This window comes from Vigna unguiculata, chromosome 2 (assembly GCF_037176805.1).
Source record: "Vigna unguiculata cultivar grain cowpea cultivar isolate G323 ecotype 2 chromosome 2, ASM3717680v1, whole genome shotgun sequence".
Lineage (NCBI taxonomy): Eukaryota > Viridiplantae > Streptophyta > Magnoliopsida > Fabales > Fabaceae > Vigna > Vigna unguiculata.
In genome coordinates this window covers 4,040,212-4,062,362 of record NC_140793.1, presented here as the reverse complement: position 1 = coordinate 4,062,362, position 22,151 = coordinate 4,040,212, and the positions used below count along the sequence as shown (strand labels likewise).

The 22,151-nt window shown below is 35.8% G+C and overlaps 1 pseudogene across 1 annotated transcript in view; it reads right to left on the bottom strand.

The window, feature by feature from the left end:
• Positions 1–22,151, bottom strand: part of LOC114173671 (uncharacterized) — a 49,958-nt pseudogene that overhangs the window by 1,996 nt on the left and 25,811 nt on the right. Inside the window, exons 5-13 of the transcript XR_014993067.1 lie at positions 21,873–22,085; positions 21,517–21,684; positions 20,150–20,378; positions 19,713–20,073; positions 19,190–19,475; positions 19,028–19,102; positions 885–950; positions 462–768; positions 25–385 (exon numbers count right to left, since the gene is read on the bottom strand). The product of XR_014993067.1 is annotated as an uncharacterized LOC114173671 (transcript). The remainder of the gene's footprint in view (positions 1–24; positions 386–461; positions 769–884; positions 951–19,027; positions 19,103–19,189; positions 19,476–19,712; positions 20,074–20,149; positions 20,379–21,516; positions 21,685–21,872; positions 22,086–22,151) is intronic.

The window sequence follows — 22,151 nt, the reverse complement described above, 5'->3', positions numbered from 1 at the left end:
AGTTAAGAAGTTAAATGATCATACCTCTTAGAATTCTCATCTATTTGTCAGTCTGCAATGTCATCTCCTAGCTTAGGATCCCTCGCCACAACGCGTTGACGTATTTCCTCTACCCATGAACTCTCAAATCCAATTTCAACAGCTTCTTTGCATAGTTTATGGAACTCTTTTTCTCTTTGTGGAATAAAACTATCCACACTTTCCTTCTGAAGGAACACCAACATATCTGCCAAAATTTTCAACCTCCAAGCTTGAAAGCGCTCACTAAATTGTTGGCAAGCATTCCAAAGATGAGGATATGCTGTTATCGCCTCCACCAGAAGAGCAATTTGTGCATCATCTAGATCAACAAAATGTTTATATGCTCCCAATCTTGCACGGATATCTGCAGAAGCTGTAAAAAGTTTGAGAGAGTGATATTCAAATCTAAGATGGAAACGAGAAAATAAGAAATAAAAAACCTGGAGAAATGTGACTGTTGTTGTTAGAAACAATATTTATTTCCTCTTGTTTATCTAACGGGATCAACCCTTCTTCTACTTGGATTTCTCGGCTTTTCACTATTCCTGCATTTCCTTCATTCATCTTATCATCTTGTTCAACAACCTTGGAATATTGTGCAAGTATGTCCATGCCACCAGACTCAATATGAGTTGCAACACCACCTTCAATGCTAATGTCTTCAACACCATATGACAAAGATTTTGTCTTAGCACCCTCCGTTGCAGACCCCTCTTTTATGTTCTCATTTCTTACGTCCCCAATCTCCTTTGTATCACAAATTGAAAAAATATGATTGAGTTAGTAGCTCTAAAGTTTGAAAGCACCATTATTTTTAATGTTCAGGACGTGGTGGTATGAGCCATTTTTAGTGGTTTTCTTACTATTGTTTCTTCAAGTGCATGCTGGTCCGGAAAGCCTCCTTCACTGTTTGATTCCTGATACACCAACTTTGATTTGAAATATTGAACAAGCAAGGTAGGAGTTAGTCATAATACCAAAAAATCCAATTTTATCTTTAGTAATTATTGCACTTATACGCTGTTGGGTTTATATATATATATATATATATTTTTTTTTTTCATATATATGGTTTATAGTAATAGTCATCCAGAGATTGTGATTCCATATGATTATAGGACATTAATTTTACACATATAAGACCTTAGACATTATTTTAACTCCAAAACCTTAAGACAATGTTCTTATGGATCTTTATTAGTGTTTAATTTTGTCTTTTCTATCGATATGGAACTTTTTGACTCTATTCCCAACATAGGTATCTTATACAGATAAGTTCTCATACAAATTAGAGGTGGGCTTCTAAATTCTAGAACAGCAGTTGGTACTGCTAGTCTCTCACTGATACTAGAACTTTTCCAATAAATGTGTCAGTTTCATGAATACACTTTACAATGCTAAAGCTAAGTTTGGTATGGTAACTATTATTGTGACTATAGTTTATTAATTTCTAGTTGATTTTTAATTTGTTGGCATATCATGACATTATCTAATGTTTTATTTGTTCATTAGAAGAAATATATATTTTCAAGATATATATATATATATATATATATATATATGTATATATATTTTATGACTGTTTTTATTTCTTAAAGCATGTCGGCATATTCCAATCGAGGGTTTTGTAAGACTCGTCTTACTCTTATGGCCTAGTGTATGACCTTCCAATGGAGATCTTATTAGTGAATAATTGACGAGTTACTTAATTAATGTTATTATAATATTTTTATATTTAATAACTCTTTGTCCCACTCTTAATAGATGATGTATTCAATCTCATCACACTATTTGAAATATTCTCAAATTAATCTTTCTTTTTCCTTTTTTATAATAAGTTAATATATTGTGAGGACCTAGAAAATAGTAGTTTAGAATGATTAAGTGTTTAAAATTATGGAACTTGATTATTTTATCATTAAAATAATTAAATATAAATAGAAAATCTAAAAACAAGTTTCATTAGTATAAACACTTTATCTCTCTAGAAGTTGTTTATTCCATTCCCTCTATCTTCTCTCTAAAATTATGACTTATGTATTCATCTATCTAACAATAAGAGATTGCTAAGTTGATTTTCTGCTCCTAACTCTTGTCTAATTGAATCCATGTGCATGTGAGAATTCTTCTCTTGCATGAGTCATCTGAGTTGTTCTTATGATTCTTTATTAATCAATGATTCTGATCATGTCCCCTAATCATGTTATTGTTGTTTTTAGATTGAATTGTGATCTCTGCTAAGTTTAAAAGGGGGTTGATATTCGAGTTTGGTCTTCCGCACTATTTCATAGGTAAGGGAAGCTAGACTGTTTTTTAAGATTTGCAAATGTATTGCTTGTTTTGGTTTTGATTGCATGTAGTTTCGATGTTTGATGAGTGTATTGGCTTGAATTGAATGTTGGTTGGTGTTGCTTTGAATTTCAAGTTTGCATGTTGTGAGCAAGTGAGAATCTGTTGTTTCCGCTTAAGCGAGAGGCTTTCCCCTAAGCGAAAATAACAGAAAATCATCTTTGATATCTGTTAGAGTTGTCGCCCAGGCGAGGATATTGTTGCTTGAGTGAGAGTAGTCTCGCCTAACCGAGAAAATCTAGCCTAAGTAAGAACTCACAAATTTATCATAGTATCTTTTGTTCAAGTTTTTCTCGCTTGAGCGAGAGGTCTTTACTCGTTGGACAATTTAATTGATTTGTTTTCCTCTAGAGCTCCAAGGAGACAGTCATTGGGCGATCAATTTGTCGTTGAGCAAGAATGTGCTTCTTGCTTAAGTGAGATACTTTAAAATCATCAGTTTGGATATTGTTTGACTTTGATTTTGGTAGTTTTATAATTATGTTTGATTGATTAGCATCTAAATATGAGACTAAGATGTGTTAATACTAATTTAAGGAGAATTAGTTATGAATTGTGGTAGTGTATGCATTGCAGTAAAGATTGTCTTGGCAGTTATCCTAACGCTCTAATGACCATTCAAATTCTCAATTAGAGAGGAATGAGGTATGTGGTGAGAGGAGTAGGAGGTCCTAGCTAAGGGTTTTTCCTTGACTAAAGGTGTTAATGGACTAACCTTGTATGTGGTACAGTTTCACTCTTAATTGGTCGCTCTGTAGAGCATGAGATGGCACTACAAGTGCAAAACTTCCTAGATCTGACCTCAATACATGTATCCAGATTAGTTGAATCGTAGTTTATATATATATATATATATATATATATATATATATATATATATATATATATATCTCATTATTATATGAATTGAGATAATTCTTTAAAAGTCATTAGCTTACCCTTCTTTTGTCTTTGTTGTGCTTTGGTGTCTGTTTTCCTTTTGCAATGATCACCTAATTGGTGTTAGTTTTGTGTTTTCTTTTGGAAACTCTTGGTTAGTTTTTGTATAAAAAATTGTATTCAAGTTTATCTAATTTTGTGGATGACTATAATATGGTATGCTCAAATTCTTTGCTATGAATATTAAAATATGAAATATTTTGTTTAATGGTTTAGACTGTTAAATGGGATGTTACATATATTCTCTTTATCAAATTCATATTAACTTCCGACAATAGAAAAATATGTCTCTTATTTGTATAACCCAAGTGTTATTCTTAGACCATGTCATAATACTCAAACATAATGTATACACGATACGAATTATACAATACAATACAATTCTCGACTTCCATGATACAAATCGTTTAAAAACTCATTTTCCCCATGTATCATGTTCATATCATGTGATTTTATCTTCGAATAATATGAATTCCTCTAGAATAGTTAGATGTTAAGACAACGTTCTTACATGGTGACCTTGATGAAAACATCTACATGGTACAACTAGAGGGTTTTCGAGTGCTAGGGAAAGAGAACTTGGTTTACAAGTTGACCAAGAGTTTGTATGGATTGAAGCAAGCACCAAGAAAGTGGTACTTGAAGATTGAATATTTTATGAATCGGAAAGGGTACAAGAAGTGTGTCATGGATCAGTGTTGTTATACCAAAGATTTATGTTCATCCTATATTATATTATTACTGTATGATGACATATCAGTTGTAGGCTCTAATAGGGATGAAATTAATAAATTGAAGGCACAATTGTCTCAAGAATTTGAGATGAACGATTTGGGTGTTGCATAGAAAATTTTAGGCATGAACATCAGTAGGAATAGATCTGATGGTTCTCTAATATTATCTCAAAAGAAGTATATTAAGAAAGTCCTAGAGACATTCCATGCAAGATGCTAAGATCATAAGTACACCTTTGGGAGTTCACTTTATTCTCACCATAGAGAAGTCACCTAAAACACACAAAGGAAAAAATGGCTAAGATTCCTTATGCATCCGCAGTTGGTAGCTTAAAGTATGCAATTTTATGCACTAAACCAGACCTTTCTCATGTAGTGGGAGATGTTAGTAAATTCATGTCTAATCCAGGAAGGAAGCATTGAGAAGTTGTCAAGTGGTTTCTACTGTACTTGAAAGGTACTTCTAAAACTACATTATGTTTTAGTAAAAACAATGTTAGTTTGGAAGGATATTCTAATATAGATTTGAGAGGTTCTTTAGACACAAGGAAAAGTACTACATTATTTGTTTTCATAGAAGGTAACACAATAATTAGTTGGATGTCTTGACATTAAAAAAGCTTTGCACTTTCAACCGCAAAAGCAAAGTTCATGGCTATTTCGGAAGCATGTAAGGAAATAATTTGGTTGAAGAATTTTCTTGAGGAGTTGCGCACAAAGAAGTGTGATAGTGCTCTCTATTGTGATATTCAAGTGTCATTCATCTTACTAAAAAATCGTGTATTCCATGCAAAGACAAAGCACATCCAATTGAGATACCCCTTCATTAAAGGGTTAATTAGTGATGGTACTTTGTTCTTGGAGAAGATCTTTGGGTTAGAGAATCCTGCATATATGTTAGCCAAGGTGGTTATATAGAGAAGTTGAAGCTTTGTAGCTTTGCATAGCTTCAATTGGCTTTCATGGTTAATTCTTGAGAAGGCCTTACATTATTTTAGAGGTATAACAATTTTGATATTTACAAGATTTACTTTGGAGTGCAGTTGATGTAATCAGCCTCCAAGTAGGACATATTTTAGTTTGCAGAGTTTGAAGGGTTTATTAGGCCTAACTGATTTACTTACTCTACTTCTATAAATACTCATGTAATTATAAACCTAATTAATCAATCTGAATTATCATCTACTTAGGGATGTCAACAGGGCGGGTAGGGTACGGGTAGTAGCTCCCCTGTACCCGTACCCATATCCGTCGGGTATCCGTTATGCGGGTACCCGTCTATTTTTTTCATATCCGCGGGTATCCACGGGTATCCGCGGGTATTTACAAAAATATTTTAAAAAATAAATATTTAACCATAATTAGTGCTTAGATCAACAAGTCCCCTTTCTCCAATTGATTCTTGAAAAACAAACAAATAAAAAATCACTACCAATTTATATTGTAGTTTATTTTTGAATAAAATATTAAAGAAATTACTAACTTCATCAATGTCCACCTCTTGCAACATTGTATAAAGTTTCATGTTGTCCAATTTTAATCTAAAAGAGCCTTAAAACATAAGTTCAGTAAAAATTTCTAACAATCACTTAATTAAAATATCTAAGTAAAAGTGTTAATTTCATTACCTTCCATGTTGGTCCATAACCAGTCTTAGAGACACATTAATACCTCCACAGTATATAGAAGTAATTTACTCATTTGTGGGGTAAGAATCTGACCACCATTATTGGATGAAGACTCATAATGTTGTTTACTAATATATATATATATATATATATATATATATATATATATAAGGTAAAGTTTAGCAGGTACGGGTATCCACGGGTACGGATACTATGATACCCGTACCTGCTCCGTTAACATGCGGGTATCAAAAATATCCATACCCACGGGTAGCTGGTATCCATTTTTAATATCTATTTTTAATATCCATTTCCTACCCGTTGCGGGTTTATCCGCGGATACCCGCGAGTACGAAATTTTTTGACATCCCTACATCTACTATAGTAGTGGACGTAGGTCATTTTGACTGAATCACATAAATAATTTGCATTCATGTTATTTACTTTTGTCTTGTAATTACTCGTGTGCGTCTGTGTTTGTGATCCCCAACAGATAGACCTAGAGATGATGATGCCTCTTTCAGTGACTACTCATGATAACGACTTTAACGCTAGCCACGTGTGGATTTATGAGTAAAGAGAGAACTCTAAGGCCTTTTAATGGGTAGGAATTAGGAACTATTTTTAACCTAAAATTTTAGTCCATTTTGTTTAAAACATTTTCAAGCCCATTTAGTAAATGGTGACTCCCCCTAAAGAAAAAAGTGACTTTGAAAACTATCATTGCACTCAAAAAATTTTAAAAAAAAGGTAACTCTTAAAATTACCACTGCATTGAAAACTATCATCTTTCTTTCTTATTCTCTTTGATTTTTCAAGCCATATATATATATATATATATATATATATATATATATATATATATATATATATATATATATATATATATATATATATATATATATCCTTTTTCTTATTTTCATTTAACAAAGGAGTTGAGTCAAACAAATTAACCTAATCCAATCATTATAATATTAACATAATTTATCTACTATATAACCACTATTTTTTAATGTGATTATATTATTAATTACATTTTACATCTTTTGTATGCTATGTTTTATAAATGTTTATGAATCTTACTATTCACGATACGAAACAATCCGCAATATGAAAAATAAGCTCTCTGATACACGATGTGTGAGATTTAACTAAAATATACTCGAAGCACATGTTTTATAACAGAGGTTTGAATCCTATAACTTGGTGTAAATTCAATGGACATGCTCTTAAGTGAAGTAATTGATTGTTACTTATTGATGGAATTTTTAAGGGAATAATTTACTTGGGAGATTTAACAAATGAGACATGAGTCCAAATTCTTACATCTATCGTTCTTCGTTCATATTGTACTTGTTTGAGTAAATTACCAAGATTACCTTCGATTTGATATCACTAATATGTTTCCCACGTTACCATCACTATATTCCACTATTATGATCACACTATTATGAATATATAAAATGAGAGATGATGGTAACAAATATATTAAATTTAAATTCTAACTTAGAAATTCAACACTTTTTTGTTTTTCAATTCCACTCTGACGACAAATGATAAATTAGAATCACAACATCGTTTTTATTCTGACCAAATACGTTGGAAATGTGAAATGCAAAAAATAAACTTATATAGGGATGTGATTTACTTTGGAAAGTAATTGTTGGTTCCAACTAAGAGTTGGCAGATTCAGAAAGAATTGATGAAACTACTTGTTAGAAATGAGATTTTCCTAAAGTCTTACTTTCTAGAAGATTAAAAAAACTTGGTACTTAAGGAAGCTTGATTGTTAAGTTTTGTAAAACTTGTTTGTTAAGTTTTGGGGAAAATAGGCTTATATCTCTCTTATAAATAGGAGATAATCCTTTGTAGAAACATAATCCACTGTATTGCAGTCCATTCTTTGTCTTTCCCTTCTCCCTTAGTGTATCTTCATAAGAAAAACCCTCTTCTCTATTATTTTTTCTCTGGTTTTACAACCTATACAATTTTTCAGATTATACAATTCATTGATTTTCAAGGGTCTATAAGAGAGTGAGAACCAGTGAGAAAGCCATACACAAATCAGAAAGAAATACCTATAAGAAAGGATGGCATCAAGTAATAGTTCTTTACCTCCACCTACTATTTTTTAGGAGAAAATTATGATTTGTGGGCCGCTAAAATGGGAACTTATTTGGATAAAAAATTTCCTTTATGTAGAAATTTTTTTTCTAGGAACTTGCAGAACTTGTCAATGGTTTGCAAGCCACTAAGCAGAGAAAATCATTGAGAATGGAAGGAAATGTTGAAGGTTTTTTGTGGCTAACAACAAAAGCATACCTCAAGGAAGAAGTGAAGAAGGCGTGACCACCACCACCTCCTTAGAAGCTCCCTCAAGAAGGATCACTAGAAGCATATTTAAAGGGGAGTCTTTTATTCCATCATCTTTATCTTTGTTTTGCATCACTTTAGTTTGATTTCCCTAAGTTGGTTTCTAGTTGACTTATTTTGGTTGACTTGTTGACTTTGACCCCAAAGTTGACCTTTGACCAATATTAGATTAACTTAAACCAACATGCTAATCCTTGTTTGTCTTGTTTTGTAGGTAATTAAGAAGAAGTAGAGCATGGCTAGGTGGCACATGGGGATTGGAGCACATGGATGATGTGGAAGAGAGAGGAAAGCAAAAAGCATAAAGCAAAAGCAAAAGTAGACATGTACCTTGTCTCCTTTTGCCTTTTTGGTTTATTCCTTTGAATGCTACTTGGTCTCCTTCCCCTTTTGGTCTAGAATCCTCATGGGAATGCATCCACCAATCATGTTCACTCACTTTGGCCGAGACTTCACTAGCTTTAGGTTTCTAGTGTTTGCTTATTAGTCCATTCCATGTTTTTGTATTTGCTAAAGGACCCCTATGAACTCCTATTTAAAGGGTGCTCCTTGTCTTGTAAAAGGGTTGATCATTTTGTTTCTAAACTATTGTGTTTCAACCATCAAATTTCCGTGAGCTCTCCTTCCTAGAAGTGAACTCACCCTTGCCTTATCTTGCTTGCAAGTGGCGGCACCATCACTCATCTCTAGGGTTTGGTTGGCTTAGATCCCCCCTATGAGTGGCGTGCTTCTTCCATGCTTCATCTTATATGCTTCCCATTTTTAATGTTTCTTCTTTCATTTTGTTCTTTAAGTGTTGTTAATGCCGTGTGAGTTTTAAGTTTGAATCCAACTCTCTTCTTCCTTTCATGAGCTTGAGAAATGAACCTTCACATCTAGATAGCTTGCTATCTTAATGTCCAGTGGGAATTTTCAAAAAGCTTTCTTAAACAACTTTACATATTCATAACTCTAAAAGAAAACAAGATAATCCTTCATCAAGAAGTAACTATGAAAACCAATTTTTTTGGTGGGAAGAAAGGCAAAGGAAAGAATGAAAAAGAAAGAAACAAAAAAGGAGGTTGGAAAGAGAAGTTTCCACCTTGCTCTAATAATAAAAAGAGGAACCATACAAAAAGTTATTGTTGGTTTAGACACCAGTGCAGTAAGGACTTTTTGCCCCGGTTATTTTCCTCATTTTGTCTCGGGTCTGGAACCGAGGCATATTGGGGTGAGGCCAAAAGGTATCCCTTTTGGCCTTGGTTGTTACCCGAAGGCATAGAGTCCCTTTTATGCCTCGGTTCTAAATGAACCGAAGCCATAGGGTAAAAATATTTTTTTTAATTAAATTTTTTGCGGCACCACTCATGGCAGCAACACCATGCTCGAGCAAGCCACCACAATCACGAAGCAACCTGCACGCGGACCAAACTCTTCGACCACCACAGATTTGCGCAGCCACCATGCTTGCAACTCGCCTCAGCCAGCGCATCCACTACGACGAACGGTGTGAACGATTTCTTCGTCTCAGCGGCGACGATCTAGATCCGCGATTGGGGCTCACGAAGCTCACATTCTCAAATTCAACTTTGCCACATTAGGATAGACCTCACCACCCACAAGCCCAAAACCGATGCATTTGGTGGCTCCGGTGGCTGCCAATCCAAGGACGCGGCAACCTCAACCTTATGGCGCAGTGGGAGAGTGCTCGTCTCGAAGCGGAAGCAAGACTTGTGAGAGAGTCAAGGTTGCAAGTCCAGAACAACCTGGGACCCGGCTCCAACACCCAACCCGCGAGGCTGGTCCTCAACAAAATTACTACGCAACAACCCTCTCTACCACCCTGCCTCGACATCCTCAAAGCATGGCAAAGCTCATGGTCCAAGCCACAACCACAAACCAAAGAAAGTAACCCCAAAATGATGCATAGCATGTACGCCATGATGCTATCCACGGAAGACACTCTAGAGTCACCAACCTCCACGTTGTGCTTTCCGGGAACAACACCAACTATGCTCCCTGTCTCCAACAACAACAACATCGAAGTATTGTTCAACATGGAGAAGATGCAGCGGCACGCGAGGAAGAAGTAGAGGGGTTCACATTTTTGTGCCCTAATTAAACTATATGGCCTCCGTTCAATTAATAACCGAGGCATATAGCCCTATTTGGCCCCGGTTTAGTGCCACCCGAGGCCAAAGACGTAATGGCCAGTGGCATTTTTGAAATTTCTAGCCACGTTTTTGGCTTTGGGTATGTTCAACTGAAGCATATAACCATCTTTTGGCACCGATTTTTTTTAACCGAAGCCTATAACCCCTTTTGGCTTTGGGTTTTTCTTGAACTGAGGCATAAAAGTTGTCTAAAATTGCAAAAATGCCACTGCGCCGTTATATGCTTCGGTTCCTTGTCAATCGAGATCTATAAGGCGAGGTAAAAATGCAATTCTGCACTAGTGAGATTTGGAGTCAAATGTAAGGCATGTAACCAACTCGATCATGTAGAAAAGGTGTGCAAAAACAAGATAAAGTGACATGGACAACAAGTTCCAATTGTTAAGCACCAAGAGTTGATTGAGGCAAAATTGTTTGTTGCTTCTTGTTATTCTGCAAGCAACAATAGAGAAGTATGACTAATAGATAGCGGGTGCACCAATCATATGACTCAAGATACAGTTTTTTTCAAGGAACTTGATTGGTAATACTTCTCCAAAGTCATTATTGGCAATGTAAAAAGTGTTGATGTTAAAGGCAAATGAGTGGTTGTTGTTGAAACTCCTTCAGGTACTAAATACATTTCAAAATGTTTTATTTGTGCCTTATTTAGGTTAAAGTCCTTTTAGTGTGGGTCAAATGATTGAAAAGAATTATGATTTGCACTTTGAAAATATGAGATGTACCATATTTGATCCATTTTTATGTGAGATAATGTCTGTTAACATGAAAGAGAAAAGTTTTCCTTTAAAGTTGAAACAAATTGTTATGCAAGCTTTTCCATGCAAAGTAGACGACTCTACCTTGTGGCATAAAAGGATTGGCCATTTTAGTTACTTAACTTTAAGGCTAATGAAGTGTATTAATTTGGTGCAAAACATGCCTTCCATTGAAGAACATGATGATGTGTGTGATGTATGTCAATATGGAAAGAAAAGCAAGCTGCCATTTCCTACTAAAGCAAGTTGGAGAACTATTGAGAAATTAAAACTTATACACTAATGTGTGTGGCCTAATCAGTACAACATCCTTAAATGGCAGTAGATCCTTTCTATTGTTTGTAGATGATTTTACAAGGATGAGTTGGGTGCTTTTCTCAAAGAAAAGTCAAAGGTGTTTGATGTCTTCCAAAGGTTCAAGCTTATGTTTGAAAATGAGGTTGGATGCAAAATTAAAAAGCTTAGATATGATAATGGAACTGAGTATACAATAGGGGACTTTAAAAAATTATCTGAAAAGGTTTGAATTCAACATCAATTAATTGTTCCGTACACTCCTAAACAAAATGGTGTGTCTAAAAAAAAATCAAGCCAATTATGGAGATGGTAAGATGTTTGTTTTTTGAAAAGGATCTTCCAAAATCCTTTTAGGCAGAGGTGGTTAATACCGCTGCATACTTGCTAAATATGTTGCCTACCGAGCCTTGAAAGGAAAAACACCTTTTGAAGCATGGCATGGAAGGAAGCCTTTGGTGGAGCATCTCAAAATATTTATTTATGTATGTACTCTTGTTCCGGATGTAAAAAGAGAAAAGTTGGATCACAAGTTAGAAGTTGGCATTTTTTTTGGTATTGTTATAACTCCGAAGTTTACAGGATATTCAATCATTTGAAAAAGTAGATTCTAATTAGTAGAAATGTGAAGTTTGTTGAGTTTTCCAGATGGACAAAAATTCAAGAAGTTAATGATTTTTCAGTTAGAGGCACTTAAGCTGTTGCTGAAATTTATGAAAGGTGCAACTTTGTTGCACTTGAACCTAAAGAATATGATCAAGCTAATAAAATGAATGGGTGGAAATGTGTTATATAGGAGTAGATAAATATGATTGAGAAAAATAGAACATGGCAACTTGTAGACAATCCAGTTAATCAAAAGGTTATTGGTCTTAAGTAGGTTTATAGAACAAAATTTAAAGGCTAGATTGGTTGTTAAAGGCTATCAGCAACAACATGAATTTGATTTTTCAGATACATTTGCTATGGTGCAAGGCATGATACTACCAAGTTGCTAGTTGCATTGGCAGTAAAAATGAGTTGGAAAATTTATCATTTTGATGTGAAATTAGCTTTTCTAACTGCTTTGCTTAAAGAGGACATCTATTTTGAACAACCTAAAGGCTTTCTTATTCCTGGTAGTGAAAACAAAGTCTACAAACTTCAAAAAGCCCTTATGGATTAAAGCAGGCTCTAAAGGCCTAGCACAATAGAGTTGACAATTATCTACTGCATAAAGGGTTTCAACAAAGTGAAAGTAAAGCGACTATATATGTAAAAAGGTTAAGCAATTAGGTGCAACTCATTATGTCCTTTTATGTTGATGATTTGCTGGTCATTAGCAATAGTTCAAATTCTTTTAGCAAATTCAAGCATGACATGGAAACTCAATTTGAAATGACTGATTTGGGACAAATAAATTACTTTCATGAAGTGGAGATATGCCAATGTGATGCAGGAATCTTCAATGCACAAAGAAATGTTGAAGAAGTTTTACATGGAGAATTGTAAATCAGTAAACACACCCCTTGTGGCAAATGAGAAGTTATCACGTAATGATGCTAGTGGCAAACTAGAAGCTTCTGCTTATCGAAGCTTAATTGAAAGTCAATTGTATCTTACCGCCACTAGACTAGACATAATGTTTGTTGTTTAGATTTATGGATTGTCCTAGTCAAGTTCATTATCATGCAACAAAACGAGTATTGAGATACATAAGAGGCATAACTAACTACAGCATACGATTTTCAAAGGATGAAAGTGAGAATATATAGATAGTGATTGGGCTGGAAGTTTAGATGATGCCAAGAGTACCCCAAGTTATGTTTTCTCATTTGGTAGTGATGTTTTGTCTTGGAATTCAAAGAAGGCAGATGTGGTGGCTCAATTCACAGTTGAGATGACTATATATTAGCCGCAACAACTATAAATCAAGCCATTTAGCTTAGAAAAGTTTTATATGATGTGGGGCAACTACATGATGAACCTACTGTCATATGGGTTGATAATAAGTCAACCATTACAATTGCAAAGAATCATGTCTAGCACGGTAGAACAAACCACATCAAGGTGGAATATCATGCCATTAGAGAAGCAAAGAAATCTAAAGAAATCAGCCTTTAGCATTATAGTTTAGAAAATCATATTGCATACATTATGACCAAAGCACTTTCTAAGATCAAGTTTGAAGTGTTAGAAAATGAGATTTTCCTAAAGTCCTACTTTCTAAAAGCTTTGGAAAACTTGGTTGTTAAGGAAATTTAGTTATTAAGGAAGCTTTAGTTGTTAAGTTTTGTAAAACTTGTTTAATTTTTGGGGAAAAATAAGCTTATATCCCTTGGAGAGAAATCCTTTGTAGAAACATAACCCATTCATATATTGCAATCCACTATTTGTCTCTCCCTTCTTCTATAGTGCATTTTCATAAGAAAAGCTCTATTCTATATTATTTTTTCTCTAGTTTTACAACCTATATAGGTTTTCCTTTACAACAACTTACACAATACTCTGCGCAAGATCAAATGATATGTGTAGCTTTGGTATAATAAGTTGCAGACTTGACTTCTTTCTACAATGTACTAGCAGGGTTATTGTTGATGGCAAGTGGACATGCATATTGTTGGGTTTTTAATAAATTTAAATGTATTAGCCATTGTGGGTAATTAGCCTAGGTAAGACTTGAGATTGAGACTGAAAATATATGAGTAGTAGGCTTATGGGACCACTCTCACTTTCTTCTATTTATAATGAAAACTTATACAAGTACACGAAAGACTAAGAGATTGCACTAGGACCCTAGGTGCATAATTAGATACAGTAGTAGACGTTTCCCACACTCTACACCCTATACATAGGGTTAATGATACTAACACTCCTCCTCAAGCTGGAGCATACAAATTGTATGAACCAAGCTTGGAACAAATGAACTCAATCCGAGGTCCCATTAATGACTTGGTCAACACATCTACAAGTTGGTCATTTGACCCAATGAACTCAGTACAAATTTCTTTGGTCATCAATTTTTCTTGAACAAAGTGGCAGTCAATTTCTATGTGTTTAGTTCTCTCATAAAACACTGAATTTGATGCAATGTGGAGAGCAGCCTGGTTGTCACAATACATCTTCATGGTCTTAATTTCACAGAAGTTAAGCTCTTGAAGAAATTGCTTTACCCATATGAATTCACACATGAGAGACGCCATTGCCCGATATTCAGCTTCAGCGGTGGATCAGGCCACTACATTTTGCTTCTTACTTTTCCAAGATATAACATTTCCTCCAAGGAGGACACAATATCCCGTAGTAGAATGTTTGTCAATAAGGGAGCCTGCCCAATCAGCATCACAGTACCTGGAGATTTGAACATTTCCTTTATCTTCATATAGCAAACCTTGTCTAGGAGTCTTCTTGAGGTACCTTAAAATACGAATGATGGCATTCCAATCAAGACATGGAGTCTGCATAAATTGACTAACAACTCCAACTGCAAAAGATAGATCAGTCCTCGTAATAGTGAGATAAATTAACTTTCCAACAAGCCTCCTATATCTCTCGGGATCGGAGAATAATTTGCCTTCTTCTATTGTTAACTTCTGATTTGGGTGCATAGGACTGTCTACTGGTCTGCAGTCAATCATGCGTGTTTCTTGTAATATATCAAGAGCATATTTCCTTTGAGAGATTACAATTCTATCTTTTGACTGAGCTACTTCAATGCCCAATAAGTATTTGAGGCTTCCAAGATCCTTGGTTTGAAAATGTCTACACAAATGCTCCTTCAATTGAGATATTCCAGTAGTATCATTTCCTATAATGACAATATCATCAATATATACTATTAGGTAGACACATTTCCTAGGAGAGGTATGTTTGTAAAAGATTGAGTGATCTGCCTCACTACGTCTTAACCCAAATTTTTGAACAATGGAGCTGAATTTTCCAAACCAAGCTTGTGGTGATTGTTTGAGGCCATATAAAGAGCGATGCAATTTGCATACCATACCAGACTCCCCTTGAGCAACAAACCCAGGAGGTTGCTCCATGTAAACTTCCTCCTCAAGATCACCATGAAGGAAGGCATTTTTGATATCCAATTGATGAAGCGGCCAATGACGAATTACTACCATTGGAAAGAAGAGGCGAATAGTAGTTATCTTGGCCACGGGAGAGAAAGTGTCACAATAATAAAGGCCATAAACTTGAGTGTACCCTTTTGCAACTAATCGGGCTTTGAGTTGATCAACATGACCAGCAGGGCCAACTTTAATTGCATACACCCATTGGAAACCAACAACCTTCTTGCCTAATGGGAGGGGCACGAGCTCCTAAGTATGACTGCTTTCAAGAGCCTGCATCTCTGTAATCATGGCTTGTCGCCATCCAAGATGACCAAGTGCTTCATTCACATTTTTGGGAATAACAACAGAAGACACTGAGGATAAGAGTGAACAATAGGAAGGCGATAATTTGTGATAGCAAAGAAAATTATAAATGGGATGTGGATTTCGAGAGGAACGAGTACCTTTTCTGAGAGCAATGGGCCAACCTGAATCACCTTCATCAGGAGTCGTGGTATCAAGAGACGAGGGAGAAGAATCTGAAGTAGGGGATTCACCATGTTCCTGGAAAACTGGACTATTCGTCGGGGTCCTATGTTGGAGAGAATCAATATGTGAAGATGATGGCTCAGGAGGACTTTGGTCGAGACTTGGATTGATAGAGACATTGGGAATATTGCACTCAACCACGGGAATAGAGAGGACCTGTTGTATGACATGAACACTTGAACAGATGGAGAGAAGTAAGGGGTCTGTTCAAAGAATGTAACATTGGCAGACATGTAATATTTCTTGGTTTCAAGAGAGTAACATCGATACTCTTTTTGAAGTCGTGAATAGCCCAAGAAGACACATTTGAAAGAGCGAGCAGAAAGCTTGTCTAACCATGGAGACATGTCATGAACAAAACATACACAACCAAAAACTCTAGGAGAAGTGTGAAAGAGAGGATTATTTGGAAACAGAAGGGACAAAGGGACCTTATGATTGAGAGAGGAAGATGGCATCCGATTAATGAGAAAACATGCAGTTAAGATGGCATATCCCCAATGATGGACAAGAACATTGACATGAAGCAAAAGGGTACGAGCAAATTCAACCAAGTGTCTATTTTTTCTTTCTGCTATACCATTTTGTTGTGCCGTATGAGGACAAGTAGATTGATGCAGGATACCATGGGAACTCAAAATGTTAGAAAAAGCAGATGAAAAGTACTCTTTGGCATTGTCACTTCTTAAGATTTGGATTACTTGAACAAATTGATTCTTGATTTCATTCAAAAAGGATGTGAAGATGGATAACAATTCAGAATGATCTTTCATAAGATAAACCCAAGTACATCTCGAATATTCATCAATGAAAGTAACAAAATACCTAAAGCCAAAAGATGAAACACGACTAGGTCCCCAAATATTAGAATGGATGACAGAAAAACTAGAAGTACACTTTGATTGAGACCTTTTAGAAAAGGTAGATCTAACATGTTTTCCTAGTTGACATGACTCACATTCTAAGGTCTGGATACTACTAAGTTCAGAAAACATTTTCTTTAAGTTGGACAGGTGAGGATGGCCAAGCCGATCATGTAACATTTTAGGATTAGGAGCTGCAACACATGACACTCGTGGACGAGATCCAAAATGGACTAATCTGCCCGCTCCATATCCTTCTCCAATCCGTCTCCCTAAGCCACGCTCTTGTTATCGAAAGTTACAAATAAATTCAATGTTTTGGTTAATTGACTTAAGGAAATTAAATTTAAGGGACAATTAGGGACAAAACAGACAGATTTTAAATTTAATGAGGGAGATATAATGGCTTGACCGACTCCCTTTGAGGATGTTTTAGAACTATTCACAAGGATTATAAAATGAGATTTTTCTTTAAATAAAATGGTTGAGAACACAGAGGTATTACCAGAAATGTGGTCAGAAGCACCATAGTCAATTACCCATGAATTGTGACCTTCCATGGATTGAGAGATGCAAGCAGTTGATGTACTTGGAGCTTGAGATGATTGTGCCAAACTGTTGGACTTGAGTCGTAGGTATACTTGATACTCGTCCTTAGTGAACTTGGAGTTAGTAGTATCTGCTTGGGAGACATTGGTTGTTTTGACAGGAAAACCATGTAAAGTGTAGTAGTTTGCCTGGGTATGACCCATTCTTTTACAATACGTGCACTGAGGACGCCCGCGACCTCCGTGTCCACCTCCTCTAGTTTCACGTCCTCCTCTTCCTCGGGTGGCGACCATGACAGATGGTTCCACAACAACAAGAGTTTCTGGAGTTTGAAGAGTTGGAACACGTATCATGCGGGCGATCAAAGAGTCCATTGAAGGAACCTCATAAGAGGTCAAAAGTTGATCTCTGATATGATTAAAGTCTGGATGTATAGCGCGGAAGATCATCACCATATAATACTTCTCAAGCTTTTTCTTCATTTCATATAGAGAGTCTACTTCCAAGAACATTCGAAGTTCTTCCACAACAGATTGAGCTTCATTCATGAACGAGATCATATCATGGTTAGTCATTTTTAGAGATGCCAACTTGTTCGTCGAATCTAGAGTCGCTGGATATCATTTGCATAGATATTCTGAGCCCTTTTCCAAAACGAGTGGCATGTTTTGAAGGCTTAGAGGGATATCAAAAGTCGTGGTTCCACCGACTGCCACAATAGAGCACATAGTTGGAAATCTGCTTGTTTCCACTGTTCAGCCTTTTCAGTAGGAACGTGGCTGCCATCCTTCTCGAGGTGGTCATGGTGTCCTTGACCAAGAAACCACATTTCCACGGCAGCCGACCAAGATAGATAGTTTTGGCCATTCAGTTTCTCTGAAGTTATGCAAGGGCTTCCAGAAAATGAAATAGCCCTTGCAGTGGCCATTTCGGATCAGAGAGATGAAGAACAATTGCAAATGTGAAGAAAAACAAGAGAAACCCTAAGCCCTAGGGTTATTTTCACAAGGGAGGCCTCAGGATCTCACTCAAACTAGCTTCTAGGGGGCTGAACAGATAGAGGAAGCTCCGGTGACCCCTGCAGTAGAGATGCGACAAGGTTCCGGCAGCGGGAAGGCAGCACGTGAGTGTCACGTGCCTGGCTACAGCGCACAGAATGGCGGCGCGTGGAGGAGAATTTTCCTTCGACACCGGCGGGGTTGGTTGTCGCTCGAATAGGCGATCCAGATCCGGTGGTCACCGGACGAAACTGTGACAGCAGACGGCGGTGGACGATGGTGGAAGGCGGCGGATAGTTGTGGACAAGGGCAGACTGGCAGAAACTAGTGCTGGACAGTGTTGGACAATGGTGGGTAACTTCAGATAGTGAAAAACCAAGCTAGATAGCCGCGGACAGCGGTGACTAGTGGTGGAGAACTGCCACGGACAACAGTGACAAATGGTGGTGGTATAATGAAAACTTATACAAGTACAATGTAGACTAAGAGACTACACTAGGACCCTAGGTGCATAATTAGATATAGTAGTAGACGTTTCCCACACTCTACACCTTATACATAGGGTTAATGATACAAAATATAAGCAATAATTATAATAGTAAGAAACTAACCGTTGTGAGTAATTAATGTACTAGTTGTTGGGGTCTAAGTAGTTAATGAGTTAGTCGTTTATAGCCGTTGTGATTACAAGGGACAAAAAATTGAATCCATCAATTGCATTGTGAATTATATGCAAAAACAAAAATTTAGAATAATTTATGGTATTTTTGTTTGTCATTTACCTGAGGAATTTCACCAACTGATTTTTTCTGGTTCATCAGAAACGGTTCACTATTCCGCTGTGTGTCCACCAATGCCTAAACAAAGTAAAGAACAGTTGTAAAATCACAATAGTCTCACTACTTTTATTTCATCCAATACTCAAAAAAATTTATTAGACTCACATTTGAGGGTGTTTCACGTAGAGGAATATAGAAATAACTTGGAGTTGGCCTTTCAACTGGTTGCGAGTTTGTTAATGATGTTGCTATTATTGGTATTTCTGAAGTTGAAACTTCTGCAACAAATTCCTGCTCTGGTTCTTCATTACTCTGAGCCACAATGTGGTCATTAGAAACAACTATTTCACCTCCTTTATCAACCGAGTTAGAACCTTCTTCGAAGGTAATGTTAGGCCCATCACCTTGGGAATCTGGTACCGTGTCCCCACAACTACACCTGTCTAACAAACTTAAATTGCTCGCCAAAGAAAAAAAACTCAGAAACTGATGCTATCAATCTTGTCAGAATTGCATATGCAACCAAATGTATATCTAAGGAGAAATAGAAAATCCACACAACCACAACATAGAGATAAAAACAGAAAATTCACAATAAAAAAGAAACAAAAACATTTTAATTGGACATCAACAAAGGCAATAAGATTCCTTCTTTACATTACACAGTGAAGAATTTAAATAGACATACCTCTTAGAATTCTCATCTATTTGTGTCTTAGCAATGTCCTCTCCCAGCTTAGGATCCCTCGCCACAACACGTTGACGCATTTCTTCTACCCATGAACTTTCAAATCCCACTTCAATAGCTTCTTCACATAGTTTATGGAACTCTTTTTCTCTTTGAGGAATCACACTATCCACACTTTCCTTCTGAAGGAACAACAACATATCTGCCAAAATCTTCAACCTCCAAGCTTGAAAGCGCTCACTAAACTTCTTGGAAGCATTCCAAAGATGAGGATATGTTGTTATTGCCTCCAGGAGAAGAGCAATTTGTGCATTATCCAGATCAACAAAATGTTTATATGCTCCCAGTCTTGCATGGATATCTGCAGAAGTTGTAAGAAGTTTGAGAGGGTGATCTGAAAACATAGGATGTGAATAAGAAAATAAGAAATTAGAAACCTGAAGAAATGTGAATGTTGTTGTTAGGAACAACATCTATTTCCTCTTGTTTATGCAACAGGTTCAACCCTTCTTCTACTTGGATTCCTGCCTTGTCTTCATTCATCTTATCATCTTGTTCAACTACCTCGGAATCTAGTGCAAGAATGTCCTCGCCACCAGACTCAATGTCAGTTGCAACACCAGTTGATGAAGATTTAATGCTCTCATTTCCTACGTCCCCAATCTCCTGTGTATCACAAATTGAAAATATACGATTGAGTCAGAGGCTCTAAAGTTTGAAAGGAGCTCTATTTTTTTTAATGTATATCATCTTGTGGTATGATAGTGGTTTGAGCGATTGATTCTTCAAGTGCGTGTTGGTTTGGAAAACCTTCTTCACTATTTGATTCCTAATACACCAACTTTCGTTTGAAATATTGCACAAGCATGTCAGGAGTTAGTGTTAATATTACAAAATCAATTTTTAAGTTTAGTAATATTACAAATTCTAAAACAGTAGTTGGTATTGCTAGGCTATCACTGATTCTAGAACTTTTCCAATAAATGTGGTCATCACTTTCATATTTACAATGCAAAAGCTAAGTTTGGTAAGGTAACTTTCATTGTGACTATACTTCCTTATTATGACTTTATCTGATGCAATTGAATTCTTTGCACCACTCAATATTCTGCAATCTGCACATGTCCAGAAGATTTGTAATTTGGTAGAATATTTTCGTTCCTTTTTATAAAAACGAAATGGAAATATGTGTATTAACCGCCATTTGAAAAGGAACATGCAATTGTCCTTTTTTCTGAAGCAGTGGAACAATTTTCTTTGTTCATTCCTTAGCTTTGAGTAGTATAAATAAACCACTCATTTCCTGATAAATTACTTAGCAGAATGTGCATTTGTTGGTAATTAAGGCGACTTCTGTTGATCTACCAAAGATGATTTAGTTTAAGAATTTTAGTGTTACATTAAGTTTATCCAAGTGGTCTGTGTCGGTTTATGAAATATATGATTCAATCATTTATTGTCCATCCATAAACTCCTATATATATGAAATGACCAACTAAATGCTAAACTGTCTTAAATCATTCACTTCCTCTAAGTTATTCATTATTCTATACTCACCTGTCACTGTTCGTATACGTTTTTTCTTTTGTCAACAAATCAACTTAACTTTAATCAGTGAAATATAATTGGCTGTTTGGACCACATTGTTACTGTAACACAATCACCATGAATTTCACATAAATGATCACTTTAATTTCTTTTAGAAAAAGGGAGATCAAATTTAGTACGATAAAATTGAAAAAAAAAATTCTAATAATGAGACAGAGTAGGCTATTAAGTTTTTCATAGATTGGTTGGTTCTGACCTGTGATGAAGTGAACTCATTCCTACCACTCATAGTAGAATGTTCATATATAAATCTTGCTATGTCATAAAAACCCCAACTGTGAACTCCAATGTTTCTGAAATCTGTAAAAATATATAGATTAGAGAATTGACGTGGCAATGAAACACATAATAGAGGGAATACAACCTCCACTTTCCATGATGGATCATTATATGATTAAAATTAAAAATAAAAGAAGATAAAAAAAGTTTCATGATAGGATCGATCTCTTTACAACAGTCTTCTTCATAACTAAAATGTCTAGAACATAAAATTAAAATTCTTGAAGAAAAAATGAAATTAATGTGTTTATTTTAACAAATTCAGGTGAGTACTCGGTTGAAAATTTGGAGAGTAACAGAATTGTCGTAAGCCACCCAAATATAAGTCATTTGAGGTAAATTATTCAACAACAAGTTTTCTAACCTTAAACTCACTCGTTGCCCAATCATTCCATATCCATTAAGAAAAAAAATACATTCCGCTTCAGAATATAATACGGATAGATTTTGCAAAGTGGGGAGATGGCTATGAATCCAATTTGGATCCTGCAGGACATTAAGAGGAAATGCTAAAAAATGTAAACATAAACCAAAAAATGTAAATATAAAAAT